The sequence below is a fragment of the Camelus dromedarius genome, chromosome 14, assembly GCF_036321535.1.
Source record: "Camelus dromedarius isolate mCamDro1 chromosome 14, mCamDro1.pat, whole genome shotgun sequence".
Lineage (NCBI taxonomy): Eukaryota > Metazoa > Chordata > Mammalia > Artiodactyla > Camelidae > Camelus > Camelus dromedarius.
This window is the reverse complement of record NC_087449.1, coordinates 18,493,777-18,512,450: the sequence shown is the minus strand read 5'-3', so window position 1 is coordinate 18,512,450 and position 18,674 is coordinate 18,493,777. Positions and strand designations below refer to the sequence as shown.

Below are 18,674 nucleotides of genomic sequence, written 5' to 3'. Positions count from 1 at the left end.
TCTTGCTAAAGACATTCAAATGACCAATTTCCATGAAAAAAGAAATGATTTTAAAGCTGAAAATAACTCTGCAGACTCAGGGAGAGCCATCCTTGATTTGCAGCCCTTATGTTGTCTAAGATTTTTCAGAGCTACCATGACAGCTGACCTTCAAACATGTCCTCTGTTGCTGTTGACAGAGATGGTCATTTGCACTCCTCACAGGTGACAAATGACCCTTGGCGGATTGATTTTTCATCTGGCTCAGATCAAGCCAATGGAGGCTGCCATTGCACCTCAATATTCCTCATTTCTGGTCCCTGCCTTGCTAACCCTAATTTGTTGCTGTGCAATTGATGGCTCCCTTTCATTTACCTAAGGTCTGATAGCAGTTCTCCAGTTAATCATGTGCCTGATCTTGTAGTGGTTTTTTGTTACAACCGGATGCCAGGCAGGACATTTCAACCTCCTCCAGCAGCCAGGTGTTAAATGGCCTTATTTAAGATTATCATAAATGGATGGAGGCAAATACTGCATGGACTTCTTTTGTGTCCTAAGAAAAGTGCTAATGGTGCTAATTGATAATGGTGCTAATTATGAAGTAGCTTGGAAAAGCTTCTTGGAAATTATTATAGGTAGATAGATGATATGCATTAAAGTTATTATCAATTTTATGGACTTTTTTGGCTGATGGTAGGACATAATTGGATAGTGAATTTTCAAATTCACAGCAACTACGTGTTTATAAGCTGCTATCATTAGGGAAGGCTATTTACTTGTCCTTGGTGCTGTAGGAAAGGTAAAACCATAGTTACTCTAAGAGAAATTAATAATGACACTTAAAGTCTGTCAACATTAGAACAGAAACAGCACCAAATTGCTGAGTAAACAGCTAACACTGCAGTGTAAAGTCTAATGCTGGCCCTATTAGCATCTAAGCTGTTTAACTTACAACGTACACAATTTGAATTTTTAAAAATTCTTTTTTTTTGGTGGGGGGAGAGGTAATTAGGTTTATTTAATTATTAGTATTAGAATTAGTATTAGTAGTATTATTTTAGAGGTACTGGGGATTGAACCCAGGGCCTCATGCACAATAAACATACACTCTACCATTTGAGCTATACCCTCCACCCTTGAATTTTTAAAAATTCTGATAAAAATTTACTACTCTACGTCTACTATCAAGAAAATAAGCAAAATATTTACATATGGCCATATATCAAAGGCATGGGATGGTAGGTCTATTGTTTGCAGTAATTAAATGTGTTAGGGCCCTGGAGGTCCCAGACACTGGGATAGTTTATTGTGCTGGATAAAAACAACTTCCTAGTAAAATAACTTTTGCCGACGCTTCCGCATTGCTTAGCATGCTGCATCATTATCAATGCAGCAGTTGGTGTAATCTTAGACAAGAAGGAAGAAATTCATCGAATTCTTCAAGAATTCAGGTGATGATTGAAAAGAAGATAGAAGAGGTAAAAAAAGAAGGATTTGGGCTTAAATCAGCAGGAATTTTAGTACTGGGGTGTAAAACTCCCATCTCTACCTCTGGTTTTAACTCCCTCAGGAAAACTGAATTTTTATAGACTACACAGAGAAAAACTGTCTTCTCAGTTCTTCCCAATGAGTGACTGTCTTTCTTCCTATTTTAAGGTTGCTGTTAGTAATATAGTAGAGACTTAGAGATGTTAATGAAGAACGCAATAAGACTTATATGGGGGGAGGGTAATAGCTCAATGGTAGAGCATGTGCTTAGCATACACCAGATCCTGAGTCCATAAAAAAAAATTGTATAGATGGGGAAATTTTAATGGCATTTTCTTCACCCTCTCCCAAATCTAGAATAACTAAGTGGGTTTTGAGACATTGAATTAGGAATTAACTCTTTGTCACGCTAAAAGTTTAGATGCAAAAAACTTATTTTGTATTCATCCTTGCAGAAGAACTTTAAACCAAGCATTTCACTCCATTCTTGTTTGCACCAATTCTGCCCATCACCATTTCTCTGACCTTGAGTAAGCTGTTGAAATTCCTTAGGCCCAGTTTTTTTATCTGTAAAATGAGAATATTTGTTTAACAACTTCGAATGTCTCTTTTAGCTCCAACTTTTAGGTGCCCTCCATAGACTAGTGTTCTCCATTTCCATACCTTAGGGCATTTCTTCAGTTTTTAATAAAAAATAAAACAAATTAATAAAATAACATTTTATAAATAAAGTAGAATATGTTAAATAAATACATAATTTGAAGATATTTCTTGGCAAATTTAGAAAACTTAAGGAAGGGCATATAAATTCAATTTATGTGGAGAGATGTATAACTGACATCTTCTTAAAGAATAAATCAAAGCCTAACAATTTATGAGATATGTGCATTTCTTCTTCTGATAAATGAATATACAACCAAAGGCTTTTCTAAACAGACAAAAAAGAAGAATTCAATTCAAGCGATGGGCATTTCATTCCTTAAGAATACCATGGAGAAGGAAAAGCTAACAGCAGGATTGAAAGAATTTGACAAAATTTTTTCAGAATATTATATTTTGAATATTTGAATTGTTGGCTTATAATCAAATTCCAAACAGAAATTATATTTTGGAAAATAATCCTGGAAGACAGATTCTGCAGATACATGAGGGTCAAATTTAAGAATGCCTTGACAATTCAAGAATAATTACAGAAACATGTAGATTAGGGGGAAATAGACACAAATGGAAAGGATTCTGGCTTAACTCTGGAGGAGATAATCTCAATATGTTGTATTAGCAGTTGTTTCTGCTTAGAATGATTTTTCAAAAGAAGATAAATAACTATCAGAAAAAACGTACCCTGCTCCTCTAGGAAATTACACCCTACTAATGCCTTTATTTTATTTTATTTTTTTATTTACTTACATAATTGTGTTCTTCATCCCTTTGTCTACATTGATTCTGCTTTTTTTTTTTAATTGAAGTATAGTCAGTTACAATGTGTTAATTTCCAGTGTATAGCACAATGTCCCAGTCATGCATATACATACATATATTTGTTTTCATATTCTTTTTCATTAAAGGTTATTACAAAATACTGAATACAGTTCCCTGTGCTATACCAAAGAAATTTGCTTTTTTTTTTTATCTATTTTTATACATAGTGGCTAATCTTTGCAAATCTGAAACTCCCAAATTTATGCCTTCCCACTCCCTTTCCCCCAGTAACCGTAAGATTGTTTACTATATCTGTGAGTGTTTCTATTTTGTAGATTAGTTCATTAGTGGCCTCCTTTTTCTTTTCTTTTTTTTTTTAGATTCCATATATGAGTGATACCATATGGTATTTTTCTTTCTCATTCTGGCTTATTTAACTTAGAATGACGATCTCTAGGTCCATCCATGTTGCTGCAAATGACATTATTTTATTCTTTTTTATGGCTGAATAGTATTCCATTGCATAAATATACAACAACTTCTTTATCCAGTCATCTGTTGATGGACATTAAGGTTGCTTCCATGTCTTGGCTATTGTATATAGTACTACTATGAATATTGGGGTGCATGTATCTTTTCAAATTAGAGTTCCCTCCAGATACATGCCCAGGAGTGGGATTGCTGGATCATATGATAAGTCTATTTTTAGTTTTTTTGAGGAATCTCCATACTGTTTTCCATAACAGCTGCACCAAACTATGTTCCCACCAGCAATGTAGGAGGGGTCCCTTTTCTCCACAGCCTCTCCTGCATTTGTCATTTGTGGACTTTTGAGTGATGGCCATTCTGACTGGTGTGAGGTGATACCTCATTGTAGTTTTGATTTGCATTTCTCTGATAATTAGTGATACTGAGCCTATGTCTTTTCATGTGCCTATGTCTTCATTGGAGAATTGCTTGTTTAGGTCCTCTGCCCATTTTTGGATTGGGTTGTTTGTTTTTTTTATTATTAAGTTGTATGAGCTGTTTAGGTATTCTGGAAATTAAACCTCTGTCAGTTGCATCATTTGCAAACATTTTCTCCCATTCCACAGGTTGTCATTTTGTTTTGCTTATGGTTTCCTTTGCTGTGCAAAAGCTTGTAAGTTTAATTAGGTTCCATTTGTTAATTTTTGCTTTTATTTCTATTGCCTGGGTAGACTGTCCTAGGAGAACATTGTTAAGATTTATGTCTTAGAATGTTTTGTCTATGTTTTTTTTCTAAGAGGCTTAGCATGTCTTGTCTTATATTTAAGTCTTTAAGTAATTTTTGAGTTTATTTTTGTGTATGGTATGAGGGAGTTTTCTAACATCATTGATCTACTAATGCCTTTGAATAAAAGGTTCTTAAACTGCTGTTCATGGATTCTTTAACTGATATATCAACAGTTTAGGGGAAACCCAAGTGAACCCTCTGAAATTATACTGAAATGCACATATGCATTGCTTAATGGAGAAAAGATCAATAGTTTCCGTAGATTGTTAAAGAGATTTATGATCCTTCAAAGTTCAAGAAGCTGCTCCAAATGATTATTTGGAAAGTTCTTATCTTTGGATTGTAAGAGATGCTTTTTCATTTTAATGTCCCTTAAATGTTGGTAACTGGAAGAAATGTAAGAACATTTTGAATCACAAATTTAGGGAAATTTTGCCTGTCCCCTGGGATGTAAGAAAACAGCAACAGGAAGACTGGCAATAAGTACTCAAAGACACGGTTCAAGAGAGAATGGTGCAGAGGCGGCCAACAAAACAAAACAAAACAGTAAAATCCTTCCCTGAGCTACTGAGCAGGAGTTCTGGAACTCAGGACTGACTTCTTGAGGGATGTTTAGCTCCTCATTTCAGTTGTGTCTGTTTCTTTATTTATGAAATGGGGATACTCATGTATCATTAGTGTGGTTTCACCAGAATGAGAAATTCCACATAAGGAGATTTTTCAGATAAGTTGAGTAGAGTTCCTTCAGCACCAAGTGATGTATATTTTATCTGCTTGTGATAAAACCCTTCTGAAATATTTGATCTTCTAAAGTCAACTAAACAAAATAATAATAATGATAATAACAGCTAACATTTATCAGATGCTTATTGTGTCCCAGGTACTTTTCTGAGCAGTTTATATGGTTATATCACTTAACCCTAACAATCACCCCACCACATAGGTCCTATTATAGTCATAAAATAACTTACCTAAGATTGTACAATCAGGGAAGTGCTGGAGCTGGGATGAAAACTCAGGGTCTAGTTCCAGAGCTGTGCGCTAAACCGCAATGCCAAAATGAATGTCAACTCATGTCTCTGTGATTCCTTGAGGTTTTCCTGATCTCACTACTACTGAAGAGTAGACTATTATTTACAACGAAATTAAATAACTCAGATTATTGCACAGCTTGTGTTATTCTTTTTTCTCTTTATCTCTTTCTCTGTGTCCTCCTCTATGTCTGACTTCATCTGTAATGCCTCATTACTGTCACTTTGCCTGACCATAGCAATGCCACCTTTACTTTCCTCTTCTATTTTCTGATTAGCATCTTTAGGAATCTGGCAAACTGGACAGCCATGACTATTCGATCTGTAACTGAAGTTTAAGTAAAATGGCTCTGAGGGAAAACCTGGGGCCACTCCTTTGATAAGGGTGCCTCATAGACCCTTTAAACAGACAAAGGCTTCCTAAGGACCCATGGGACTGCCTCACAGACCCTCCCCATTAGACAACAGGGCTTCTAAGAAACTTAAGGGTGTTGTTTTACAGGAACTTCATAGGAACCCAAGGCAGAGAGAAATTAACTTAATTGTAATATGATTTTATATAGTACAGTAGATTATAGATTGATATACAAAAAGTCCACAAAATTGTAAAAGAATTGTGTCAACTTCAGCTTGGATTGAAATGGTGAGAAGCAGCACAAAATGAAGAGAGCTTTGGCCCCCTTAATCTTCAACAGGCAGGAACTTCTACAGGCTAAGAAAACTACTCAACTTAGCTGAAAATATAGGCTACTTTTTATGGGAAAGTAAACCAAAACGATGACTCAGAGGGCAGAACTAAGATCCCAGAGGATGCAGCCAAGAGCTCCAAAAAATTAGTCTCAGGGAGCAGTGCTGGGCCTTAATCAGCAAACTGGCAATGGAGTGACCAGAAGGCTTTCAAGGTTGGGGACACCCGTGCCTGCTGTGTGTCTCTCGTTTTTCCCTTTTTGAATGAGCCATATATAGTGGTTATCCTATAACTGTCCCACCTTTGTATGTTGGTTGCATGTGGAACAGATAACTTGTCTCTTCAGGTCACAAGTCTTCAAATAGAGAGGAAGAATACTAAACAATCCTTATCTGAAGAAGCACACACAAGTAACCTCATTTAGACCTGGATCTAATTTAGAGGGTGAAATCCTGGATTCTTGAGCCTGATGCCATAACGGGATGAAACTTCTGAAGAGTTTTTGGAGAAAGTGAGCATACTTTGCATGTGTAAGAGATATCAGTTGTGGCCAGAGGGCAAACTGTGGCGTATTTTATTTTCCAGAGGTGGCTACAAAATATTTTCTATTCTGAAATATTCCTTTAGAACCTTGTCACTCTCCTATGAAGATATGAGTTTCCCTTTGAATCAGACTGGCTTGTGACTCACCTGTATCCAACAGCATGTGGCAGAAGTGAGGCTGTGTGACTTTCATGGCTAGGTCATAGAAGGCCATGCAGCTTTTTCTTTTCTAAAATACTAAAATACTTTCTCTTGAAGCCTTGAGCTACCCCAACATACAACCCAACCATTTTAAGACCATCATGCTGCAAGGAAGCCTAAACCAGTAAATGCTAGGGACCACATGGAGAGGCACTGAAACTACACCAAGAGGGAGAGGAGGCTGACCAGACTTCAGTTCTTCTAGCTGCCTTGTTGTTTGGGCACCAGTCACTGTCTACCTACAACTGCATGAGAAATCACAAGTCACGATCTGCCAACTGAACCCTTCCTGAATTCCAGAGTGCAGTGAGAAAGAATAAGATAATTGCTGTTGTTTTAAGCAGCTAAGTTTCAGGGTGATTTATTATGCAGCAATAGACGACTGGCACCTGGACAGTAACCTCTGGGAAAATTTGTACTCTAGAAATACAAGCATCAGTATAAAAGGAAGAATGCAGTTGCAGAGCTTATAATCAAATTGTGTGTGGGCATGGTGTGTCAGCCGATTGACTGGATATCAGTTCTGGTTATTCTTTGCCATGCCACCCATTGAATATTTTGAGTGTATTTTCTATGTATAGTATGTTTATGGTAGTATTGTTTGTAGTGGTGACCTTTTTCTGTATACACCCTACTACACACACACACACACAGAGAAAACTGTAAAAAAAAAAGTGACTATTGATATGGGAATGGTTAAAAATATTTGTTTCTTTCATACTATGGAATATCAGATCACTATTTAAAAGAACGATTTAAAAAATTAAAAAAAAAGAATGAATTAGATCTACGTATCTTGTCCTTGAGGGATATCCAGGATCTAGAGTTAAGTAACAAAAGTAAGTTATGGATAAAAAATATCGACCACGATTCATAAAAAAATAAAAAGAGTTTGTATTCTGTTGTTTGAGCATGGAGAAGTTTGGGACGTATATACTACACTAGTAACATGCCTAATCCCAGGAGGTAGGATTGGAAGGAGGATAAAGGAAAGATTATTACATTCATATATTGTTGCATTGTTTCACTTGTCTCAGCAAGGCTTTTGTAATTAAAAAAAAAACTAATGAAGTGAATTTTGATGGTAAAAAGCAATAAATTCAAGTTGGTTATTGCCTGGTGGGAAGAATAGGAAAGAGATTATTTATTTTTAAAATGTATTTTTTGTGATTTAAGCAAGCTTTGATACTTTTATTATTAAATATATTCTTATAAAAAAAGTTAAATATAAAAGCTTAAAATAATTGTTTTCTCATTGAAAACAACTGACCTGTTTTAAACCATACACAGATAAATTGTAAGTGACTGGTTAGTATACTAAACACACAATGAAAAGTTGCTTTCTGCCAGAAGGAAACCGCAGTGTAAGATTATCATGGAGAAATAAAGAGGGGGAAAAAGATGAGAAAATACCCAATGACTAAGGAAAATAATAAACAGTATCCAGGAAGACATCTCTAGCAGTCTGCATAAAATAGTAAATGTCATTTTAGGAGATTGTTTTTTCTTTCTGAAAGGTCCTAAAATGAAGAGGTTTTCTTGTTTAGAGCAGATGTGCAGCAGGACACAAAAGTTCAGTCCACACTAGTCAGTACAGAGCTGTCGGTGTGGCAGGCTTCTATGAAGTAGGCAGTGAAAATTAGTCGTGTTGCTTAGTATACGTGATACACACTAATATCCAGTGTGATGATTAAAACACTACGTCAAAAATACATATACTGGAGAATACAGGGTTAGAGGATGGAACAAATGCTCTGAGCTCAGTTAACTGCTTAATGACACAATCCTAAAATCTCAGTGGGTTAACACAATCGAGTTTTATTTTGTGCTCATGTCATAGTCCAGTAGAGATCGGTGAAGGGACTCTGCTCCAAGCAGCTGTCCTGGAATACAGGTGCCTTCCATCTTATCATACTGCTGCCTTCCAAATCCTAGATTACTACGGGACAGGAAAAGTGAGAGTGGAGATTCGAATGTGGGAGATTTTTATAGGCCTGATTTGAAAGCAGAATACATCACGTTAGTCCACATTCCGTTTTCTCAGAACTTGGTTTCAAGATGCCAGCCTGTCAGGAAAGAGGCCAGGAAATGTGATTTAGCTGTGTGCTTAGGAAGAAAGGGAGAGAAGGTACGCTGGTGAGCAGGCAGCTCTGCTGTGGAAGGCCTCTTGGTGGAGGGCTTTCTGACTGGCACCATCCAGCATGGCCAGGACCTGCAGAGAGGGTATGTGCACAAATTTAATCCTCCAGACAAACTAAATTAACTCCACGTTCATTTAAAAATGCTTGACTTGTACGAAGGGAAGAGACATGTCATGACTGATAAATTGGGAATCTCATAAACTAAAAATGTGATTTCAAGTTTATTATAGAAGCTCTCCAAATGCAATATACATGCAGCCTTGTAAAACCATTTGCAGTTTGATTGAAACACGGTTTCCTATTTGCTGTATCCTGCGAGACACTACTCTCTTTTGGTTTCTTTATCGGGCTTCCTTCTACTTACCTTTTTAAGGCTTAGCTGAAGGATTATCTCCTTTAGAGATTTTTACTAACTCAGTCTGGGTTGAGTGATCCTTCTTTGTGCTCACACAGCACACTGGACAATACTCTCCTTATTTTATGGCACAATGCACTCATTACAAATGTGCTTTATCTCTTTGTCTCAACTATTAAACTCTCAGCACTATAAGGGAAGGTGGTACATTTCATCTAGGTATTCTTAGTGCCTAACACATGGTAGACATGTAATTAGTATTTGCCACGTCAATTAATGAATGAATATATTCATGATTTAATTATATATGTGTGCATATAATTTAATTGCATAAGCTGCAGTAATTAATAACAAATAGTTATAATAACTATTAATAACTATAAAGAAAGAAGTGCTTGTTCATGATCATTTTTGTGCAAAAACACTTTAATATACAAGCTTGATTTTTTAATATAATATGCTAGGTAGGCACATTTTGGGAAACTTACTAAAAAGGCATCTTCCTTGGTGTTACAGAAAGACATCATTATTTCCTGCCTGCAAAATTGTATGTGAATTGAGACCTAACTACATCTGACTTTGATTAGTTTGCTGTACAAATAGAATCAGGAGACTTTATGTGGGAATGACTCATAAGTCCTTCATCCTTCTTTGTTACTGTTCTCCAGATTTAATAGTGGTGTTGTGTAACCTGTCATGTGGGTATTATCAGACAAATTTAGAAGAAGACACTTAACAATGTGTCCTGGCTACACAGACAACTATATTTTGCTGTTTGGGTGCCAGAGGGGTTTTCTTGGGTGGTACTGTGACTCATTGTAACTCTGGACAAGCAGAGGGAGAAGGATCGGTGCTAAGAGCCTGTCTAAATTGCCTTCACACTCTAAGGTGTACCAGTTGCAGAAGGTTAGAACTTGAAATGAAATGTCCTATCTCTCCCTCAAGGCACAGCTAATTTCATCCTTACCTTTTCCTTCCCACAAATCATTTCCCCAGCTCCCAACTCTGAACTCCGTTAGTCACCTATTAGCTCCTTTGATATCCTTAACCTTCTGTCCTGGGTTGTTGTGTGTCTCTCTCCAAACACAAGATAATCTTCTCTAGTGAATCTGTAAACTCCTTATGAGCAGGGACAATTTTTATTATTTTTAGAATGAAACAGGTTGTTGGAAAATAATTAAGACCATTCAGATTTCAAGTTACTGGGGGAGCTTTAAATTTGAGTTTTTGTGTCTTCTTACATGTTTCCCTATAACCAGCAGAAGCATTTGAAACAAGTTTTGAAAGTTGAAAACATTATTAAAAATGAACAAAACCCAAACATCCATGTTACCTAGTCTGAATATTTTAAGTCTTCACAGTTTTATTTTTGAGAGTATCTTTGTATGCCTGGTACTTTCTAAATTTTGACTACGTGCTAAGAGCTTTATGTACATTGTCTTGGATGTGGCTTTACCTAAGCCTCTGATGCTCAAGCTGGAGTACTTATGTCCATAGGAGAATTTGAATTTGTGTCAAGGAACTCAAAAACCACAGAATAAATATCAGATAAATAATTATTTAAAAAATACAATAAACTCAACAGAAGTAAATATTAGATTTACATAAAAACCTATATAAAATATGTAGCTTTATATATATATATATGTAGCAGCTTTATAATAACCCCAGACTGCAAACAACCAAACTGATCAATGAATGAGTAAACTGTGGTATGTCCACACAATAGATCACTACTCAGCATATAAGGAACAGACTATCGATTCACCCAACAATGTGGAGGAATCTTAAATGCCTTATGTTAAGTGAAATAAAACAGATTCAAAAGACTTCAAGATGTATATGCTCAAGTACATGACATTCTGGAAAAGTCAAATTATAAGGAAAGAGAACAGATTGGTGTTTCTAGGAGATGAAGTGGGGAGAGGCTTAACAACAAAAAGGCACTTTTAGGGGCGATGGACCTGACTTGTACCTTGACTGTGGTGTGTTTACTTGACTGTATATATTTGCCAATATTCATAGGACATACATGAGGAAGAGTAAATTTTACTGTATACTAAGTAAAAAAAAAAATAATGCCAAGAAGCCAATGCTGGCAGAATATTACAAAGTTTGTACTTTCAGTAACTTATTACAGTTTCTGGAAGTAGTTTAGCTATATATTTCGAAAGCCATAAAATTGCTCGTCATCTAATAATCCGATAGTGTAGCATTTATTCTAAGGAAATCATTAAAAATATGGCAAACCTGTATGGTTAGAGATGTTTGTCACATTTTCAATAGGTGAAAATGCTGCCTTAGTGCTTTTATTTGCAGCTCTTCTTTTTTATTTGCTAGCAAAATTATCTATTTTTCACATGTTTAATAACCAGCTTTGTGGGAAAGAATGATTAACATTCTCCAGTGGTTGAATAGTAGAAGACTTTCTGCTCTTCTCTTTCAATAAACATGCAAAGCCATCCATTTCTGTGAAACAATTAGAAATAGCTTAGGATTTAATAAAAATTTTACTGTTTTTGCTGTAGATAAACAAACACATTGAAATAAAAAAAACATAATTGCTAGATCAGCTATTTAGTGGGATCTTAGTTTAAGAGTCTTTCATTACATTCCACAGTTGAAAGTTTGTTCTAAAATTTTCATTCCTCTGATCCAGTCTGCACCCTTGAATTTCATATGTTTAATATCAGAATATGAGAAATGAAAACCTCAAGTTTTGTGCATTCTTTTTCTTTGACAGCTTAAAATTTTGAACTTTACCCAAACTTTTCATTCTTTTTAGTTCATTTGATTTTGGCAATATGTGCCTTTTAGTTCATGGAGCTTTTAAACTTTCCATTAGATACTGTGAAACAATGTTTTGATGAATTAAAAATAGATGAATGTAAACCACAAAATGTTTTTTTAAAAATGGCCACATATTTTTAAAAAAGTTAGTTGGAAAAGTGCTACAAGAAACGTGCTAGGATGAGGTAAGAAGGTAAATATTAGTGGGCGACAGATCATCTGTAACAACAAAAAAGGTAAAGATGCTATTGTTCCTCATTTACTAATTCAGAAGTCAAATGTTTGTAGAGCATCTGCTATGTAGAGACAATGTTCTATGCACCGTGATTTAGTTGGGGATAAAGTAGACAACAGATCCTTCTCTCATGGAGCTTACATTCTGGCTTATTCAGAATTTGGAACAGACAGAGCTTCTTCATCCTCAGGTGTTTTTACCTTTTTGATAAATACAGTCTTATGTAAAGTTAATGATTTGGAGAAAACACTGAAATACGAGTCCTACTACTACACTTTTCTAACCAATTATTCTCCCCCTTCCAGAGAAGACTTTTCCCGTACTTAAACCTTTGCCTTTCCTCTTACATTCTCAAAAGGTGACCTTGCTCCTGATTTCATTGAGAAAATAGAAGTAATACAAAGAAAACCTCCGAAAATTCCTGCATCCAAATCTACTAACCTGCACGCTTCTGAGCTCATATCCACTGTTTCCCTTCCTCTTGTTCTTCAATGTGTTTATCTTCATTATCCCCTTGAACACTGGCTCTAATGCCTTCTGCTTATTCATGGGGTTTGCTTCTATAGTTATCCAGTCATTCCTGCATTATCAGTTTTTACCATCAGCATATAAATACAATATAACATCTTTAATCTTAAATAAAAAGCATCCCAAGATGCCACATCTTCTTCTAGCTATAATCCCAAGGTTTCTCCCTTTATAGAAAACTTCCTGAAGAAGTTGTTTATAGACGCTATCTTGCCTTCTTTGCCTCCCAGTCTCCAGGGTAGTCCCTCCAATTGAGCTTTCATCCCAGTATTCTGCTCAGACAGCTCTTACTAGGGTTAACAAAGACATCCATATTGCTGAAGTCAGTGTAAATATCAGTCTTTATTTCAAGAGCATGTGATAGAGATTTTCACTTTCTCCTTCCTTGAACCCTTTCTTTACTTGGGTTTGGAGATATCTCACACAAATACGCTCAGGGACCACTATCACTCGTCCTCCTTTGCTGTATTATCTTTCTTTTCCAGATTTTCAAATGTTGAGAACCCAGGATTCAGTCCTCAGATCTCTCTCTCTCTCTTTTGTTTTTCTCTACTGATAGCCACACCCTACATGACCTCATCTCAAGACTTTAATAGCATTTCTATGCTGATTATACCCAAATTATATCTTTAGCCCAGAATTTTCCCTGAACCATAGCCCACCTCAAATGTTTGATAGTATGTCTCACAGGATGTCACATTTAGTGTCTAAAAATTGAATTTCTGGTTTCTCACCCTCCTTCAATCCTACTCCTCCAATAGTATTCTTCATTATAGTGAGTGCCATTTTATTCACTGAGTTGCTCAAAAATCTTAAAAGAATCTCTCACAGTTCTCTTTTTCTGATGCTCCAGATTCAATTAGGAAATAGTATCCCCAAGCTGACCATTTCTCACCTCTTGAAGTCTAAGCCACCACCATCTCTTGATTGAGCATCTGCCTTCCGACTGGTCTCCCTACTTCTATGACCAGATTCTGTCACTCTCCTGCTGTAACCATCCAGTGGCCCCCCCATTACGTTTAGACTAGAATCTAAAGACTTCACCATGGCCTACAAATACCTGAATGATCTGTCTCCTGACTACCCATCCAACCTCATTTCCTAACACTCCTCCCCTCAGTTGTTTGTCTACATCCTTCTCCTTTAATACCTCAAGACTGGGTACCCTTCAGGGATTACACTCTTGCTATTTCTTCTCCCTTGAACACTTGCCTTAGCTGTTTCCTTGTAGAGCTGCCATGTTGCCTCCATGCAACATGAATGATGCTTCCTTTATGATAAGCAGCTGCCCTGTTTGTGTGTCTCACTTCCTCATATGCTTCATATTACTCATCTTTGCCTGATACATTATTTACAGTAATAAAAATCCCCCAAGTAGAATATAAGCTCCATGTGGGCATGGGCTTATTCTGTTTGGTTCATTGTTACAGTCTAAGGGCCTGGCACATACTAAGACCCCAGTAAATATTTGCTGAACTAACGGAGTTGCCAAATTCAGCAAATACAGATATAAGATGTCTAGTTAAATTCAAATTTTAGATGAAAAGCAAATAATTTTTTAGTATGTGAATGTATCAAATATTTCCCACAGTTTGTCTGGCAATCCTATGAATTAATTATTAACTTGGAATAAGCCCCCCAAATCTAATATTTGTTAAATATTAGTAGTCATTGCTTAGATGGAAACTGATCTTTTCTACAGAACAGGCACTCAAATGCTTGAAAAGTAACTAAATTTGAAAATGAGCATCTCCTCTACCCTCAGGCCTGTATTGTAAGATGCTATCAAATAGATCTGTTTGGGGACAGGTGTTTTATGTGTGCTGTTTAGTTAACATGAAGACTATTAGAACAGGCGTCTATGACTCTGGATAACTAAGATTTAAGAACATAATACCCAAGGGTGTTAATCCAGGCAGAGTATATTTAATTGATTATAAATATCAAGGCTGGATTAGTTATGAATGGGGATCATCACCTAACTGTGTGAATGTTACGTAAACGGCATGATGTAGAAGGAAGAAGACTAGATTGGGAGTTTGGTGATATGGGTTGTGGCCTGTGATTGTCTATTCAGCTGCATGAGTAGAGTCACATGACCGTCCTGGGTTGCATTTCTTCATTTGGAAGTTAATGATGTTTGATCTTTTAATTTCTGAAATTCTTTAAACCTAAAACCTCCTTTGCCTTATATTGAAAATATACATTTCTTAGATGATGAGGAATCTTCTAAAATGATTTTATATATTTTGTCATGGTCGGAAAACTGCGTGGACAGGTCTTGGCAAGTATAAACTTAAACATCAGATTAGCAGTTTATGCCTTAAACTTCATTTTTCCAGAAAAATGAGATATTTGTTTATTCTTGCAACCAAAATTTATTGAGATGCTGTCCAGGTATGACTATGTTTCCTTTTGGAGATACTCAGTGATTAAAAGGTTATTTCTGTCCTTTGAGAAACTCCTGGTTTGGTCCTGGGAGACAGATATGTCAAAAGCAAGGCCAGTGAGAGTTGTTACGGTAGAAGTAAGCACCAGGTAGCAGGCAGGCAGAAAAGAGGAAGGGATCAATGTCTCCCTTTGAGTAGTTGGAGAAGTGGGGGTAAGGAGAGTTAGAAAAGATCTCATCGAAATACATGTCTTGAAAGGTGAGGCCATGGTGACTTTTTAGAAAAAGTAACAGACACAGTCAATGTCTGTGTGTGACTTTGCATAGTTGCTTTTCTATTTTAGTGCCACTTTTCTAACCCACACCATGGAGCTAATACTTGCTTCCATGCACTTTGGGTAGGGTTGAATGTTTGTGAGAGTGCCAGATACCACTGTGTTCAGTATGAGTTTCTGAGTCTAATCTACACTTTTAAGAAGTAAACTAATAGATTTTGCATTGAAAATGATTACTAAGTTTTAGAGGCTTTAGTACAAAAAGTGATTGGTGGGTTAGTGCCAGTCTGTATGAGAGATTTCAACCATCTTAAGGCAGTTGAGAAAAATAAGAATAATGTCACATAGTCACATCAGTGTAAGATTACTTAATATTATTTTTTGTGAAGCATTGTCTTTTATTCCGGAATTAAGTCCTGCCTAGTTCTTTGGCTGCAATATGTACTTTCTTTTATGAAGGTACATGATTAGGTAGATGGTTGATTGCTTGGTTTTAAAAATAATGTCCATACTTTATAAAACAAGAAGCTAACAATTATAAGCCTACTAGAAATACTTTGAAATTTTAACATCTTTGGAATTTTACTGAAATGTAAAATTATGGTAAACACCAAATGAGAATTTTTTCCTTATAATAAATGAGGTTCTACGTAATGCTTACCTTCACTTAAATAAAAGAAAATTCTCATTTTAAGATATATTCAAGATTCTCTGACATTAATAAAGTCATACATCTGAAAGGTACATGATTAAGGATTTAAAATAAAAATTCAAAAATAGTTCTATAAATTTATAATTCTTGATAGTCCATCATTCATTCATTTATTCATTCATTTACTCGCTCTCTCACCCAGCTACTACTAAGCACCTACTTTAAGCTAGCACGATTGTAGATGTTTAGTTCAGCTCTGAACAAGAAAGACCAGGTCTCTGCCCCAACAAACTGATATACCAGTGAAGGAGACAGACAATAAACAAATTGCATTTGGCGTATTATTATTATTCCTTCAAGTTACTTGCACAAGGGTACTTGGCTAGTGAGGGACTTATCCCAGTTCCTATAATTCTAATGCTCGCTCTACAAATTGCTCACAGGGCTTTGTAGCTCAGCTTACTAATGAAAAGATGAAAGGCTAGCTCCATAAGAATGAGACTGCTTCACGTTGGGCTCCCCAGGAATGACACTTTGGCAAAAGCTGGAGCTCACTTTTCACCATCTATAAAATGAAGATGCATGAACCTTTGAAGCTGATAATTAAATGAGATAATATAGGTAAAGTACAACTTGTTTTGTAAACCTTAGCTACTATTACCATCATCATTAAACATGAGTCTATTTTTATTTATGCCCAGGAACAAAGAGAATTAGGGTATATGAGCTAGCATGATGAGAAGAAAGTTCGGGCACCTTCTCTTTTATACTACTTACTGGTTTCTGATTCATAAGAGAATTTTGTTGCTGACAAAGTTTGGGATATCTGTTTTGCTTTACAAATATGCATAGACCAAGTGAACTCCAGTGAACTTCACTTTGGTTATTTGATGACTTAAGGAAGAGTGTATGAAAGTCATACCCAGTACAGTTGCTTATTTACCTGTTAGCAGTGTGCCTTGTGCCTGCATGAAGTCCCTGGCAGTCTGTCACTATGGTAACCTGTGGACTTTGGGTGAGGAGCTATAATATATATATGAAGGTACAGTTTGCATTAATAACTAAAATGATCTGAAAAAAAGAGATGACAGATATCCTACTTTATTTTTCCATTTTGTGATCCTCACTTTCAGTTTTCTATATAAAGCAAAATATTTATTTTCTTCTTTATTTAACATATTTAAGTATTTAGAATGTGTACTAGGTGTCAGGTTCTTGTAGAAACTTCTGAGTTTTATCTGACAATTGGGGTATATCTAATATCTTTACAACCTGGAAGCCACAAGTAACATGTTTTATTTGGCAGGTCATCCTTCATGAGAAACTCTTTAAAAATCATAAAAATCAGAGAATCAGCATGAAGTATTTGTCATGGAAAAAGTTAGAGTTTTGAAGCCAGATAGATCTAGATCCAAATCCTAACTCCTTTATTTATTAGCTTTGTAATTTACCTCGCTGAACTTCACTTTCTTCATTGATAAAATGGCAAAGATAATATCTAGTTTGTGTGATTGGATGAAATAAGGTAGTAAAGTAACTACCATTCAGTAGAGATCAGTAAATGTTCATTTTCCTTCTGCTCTTCCTGGCACTGCAAAATAGGCTTTTTTTTTTTTTTTACATTTTTTATTGATTTATAATCATTTTACAATGTTGTGTCAAATTCCAGTGTTCAGCACAATTTTTCAGTTATTCATGGACATATACACACTCATTGTCACATTTTTTTCTCTGTGAGTTATCATAACATTTTGTGTATATTTCCCTGTGCTATACAGTGTAGTCTATTCTACAATTTTGAAATCCCAGTCTATCCCTTCCCACCCTCCACCCCCCTGGTAACCACAAGTCTGTATTCTCTGTCTGTGAGTCTATTTCTGTCCTTTATTTACGCTTTGTTTTTGTTTGTTGTTTTTGTTTTTGTTTTTTAGATTCCACATATGAGCAATCTCATATGGTATTTTTCTTTCTCTTTCTGGCTTACTTCACTTAGAATGACATTCTCCAGGAGCATCCATGTTGCTGCAAATGGCATTATGTTGTTGGTTTTTATGGCTGAGTAGTATTCCATTGTATAAATATACCACATCTTCTTTATCCAGTCACCTGTTGATGGACATTTAGGCTGTTTCCATGTTTTGGCTATTGTAAATAGTGCTGCTATGAACATTGGGGTGCAGGTGTCATCCTGAAGTAGATTTCCTTCTGGATACAAGCCCAGGAGTGGGATTCCTGGATTATATGGTAAATCTATTCCTAGTCTTTTGAGGAATCTCCACACTGTTTTCCATAGTGGCTGCACCAAACTGCATTCCCACCAGCAGTGTAGGAGGGTTCCCCTTTCTCCACAGCCTCTCCAGCATTTGTCATTTGTGGATTTTTGAATGACGGCCATTCTGACTGGTGTGAGGTGATACCTCATTGTAGTTTTGATTTGCATTTCTCTGATAATTAGTGATATTGAGCATTTTTTCATGTGCTTTTTGATCATTTGTATGTCTTCCTTGGAGAATTGCTTGTTTAGGTCTTCTGCCCATTTTTGGATTGGGTTGTTTATTTTTTTTCTTATTAAGTCGTATGAGCTGCTTATATATTCTGGAGATCAAGCCTTTGTCGGTTTCACTTGCAAAAATTTTCTCCCATTCCATAGGTTTTCTTCTTGTTTTATTTCTGGTTTCCTTTGCTGTGCAGAAGCTTGTAAGTTT

The 18,674-nt window shown here is 36.0% G+C and overlaps 1 non-coding gene across 1 annotated transcript; it reads right to left on the bottom strand.

Annotated features, from left to right (window-relative positions):
- Nucleotides 1-1,037: 1,037 nt before the first annotated feature.
- TRNAN-AUU (transfer RNA asparagine (anticodon AUU)) lies at nucleotides 1,038-1,111 on the bottom strand. The gene has a single exon. It is a non-coding gene; the product is annotated as a tRNA-Asn (tRNA).
- Nucleotides 1,112-18,674: the final 17,563 nt, after the last annotated feature.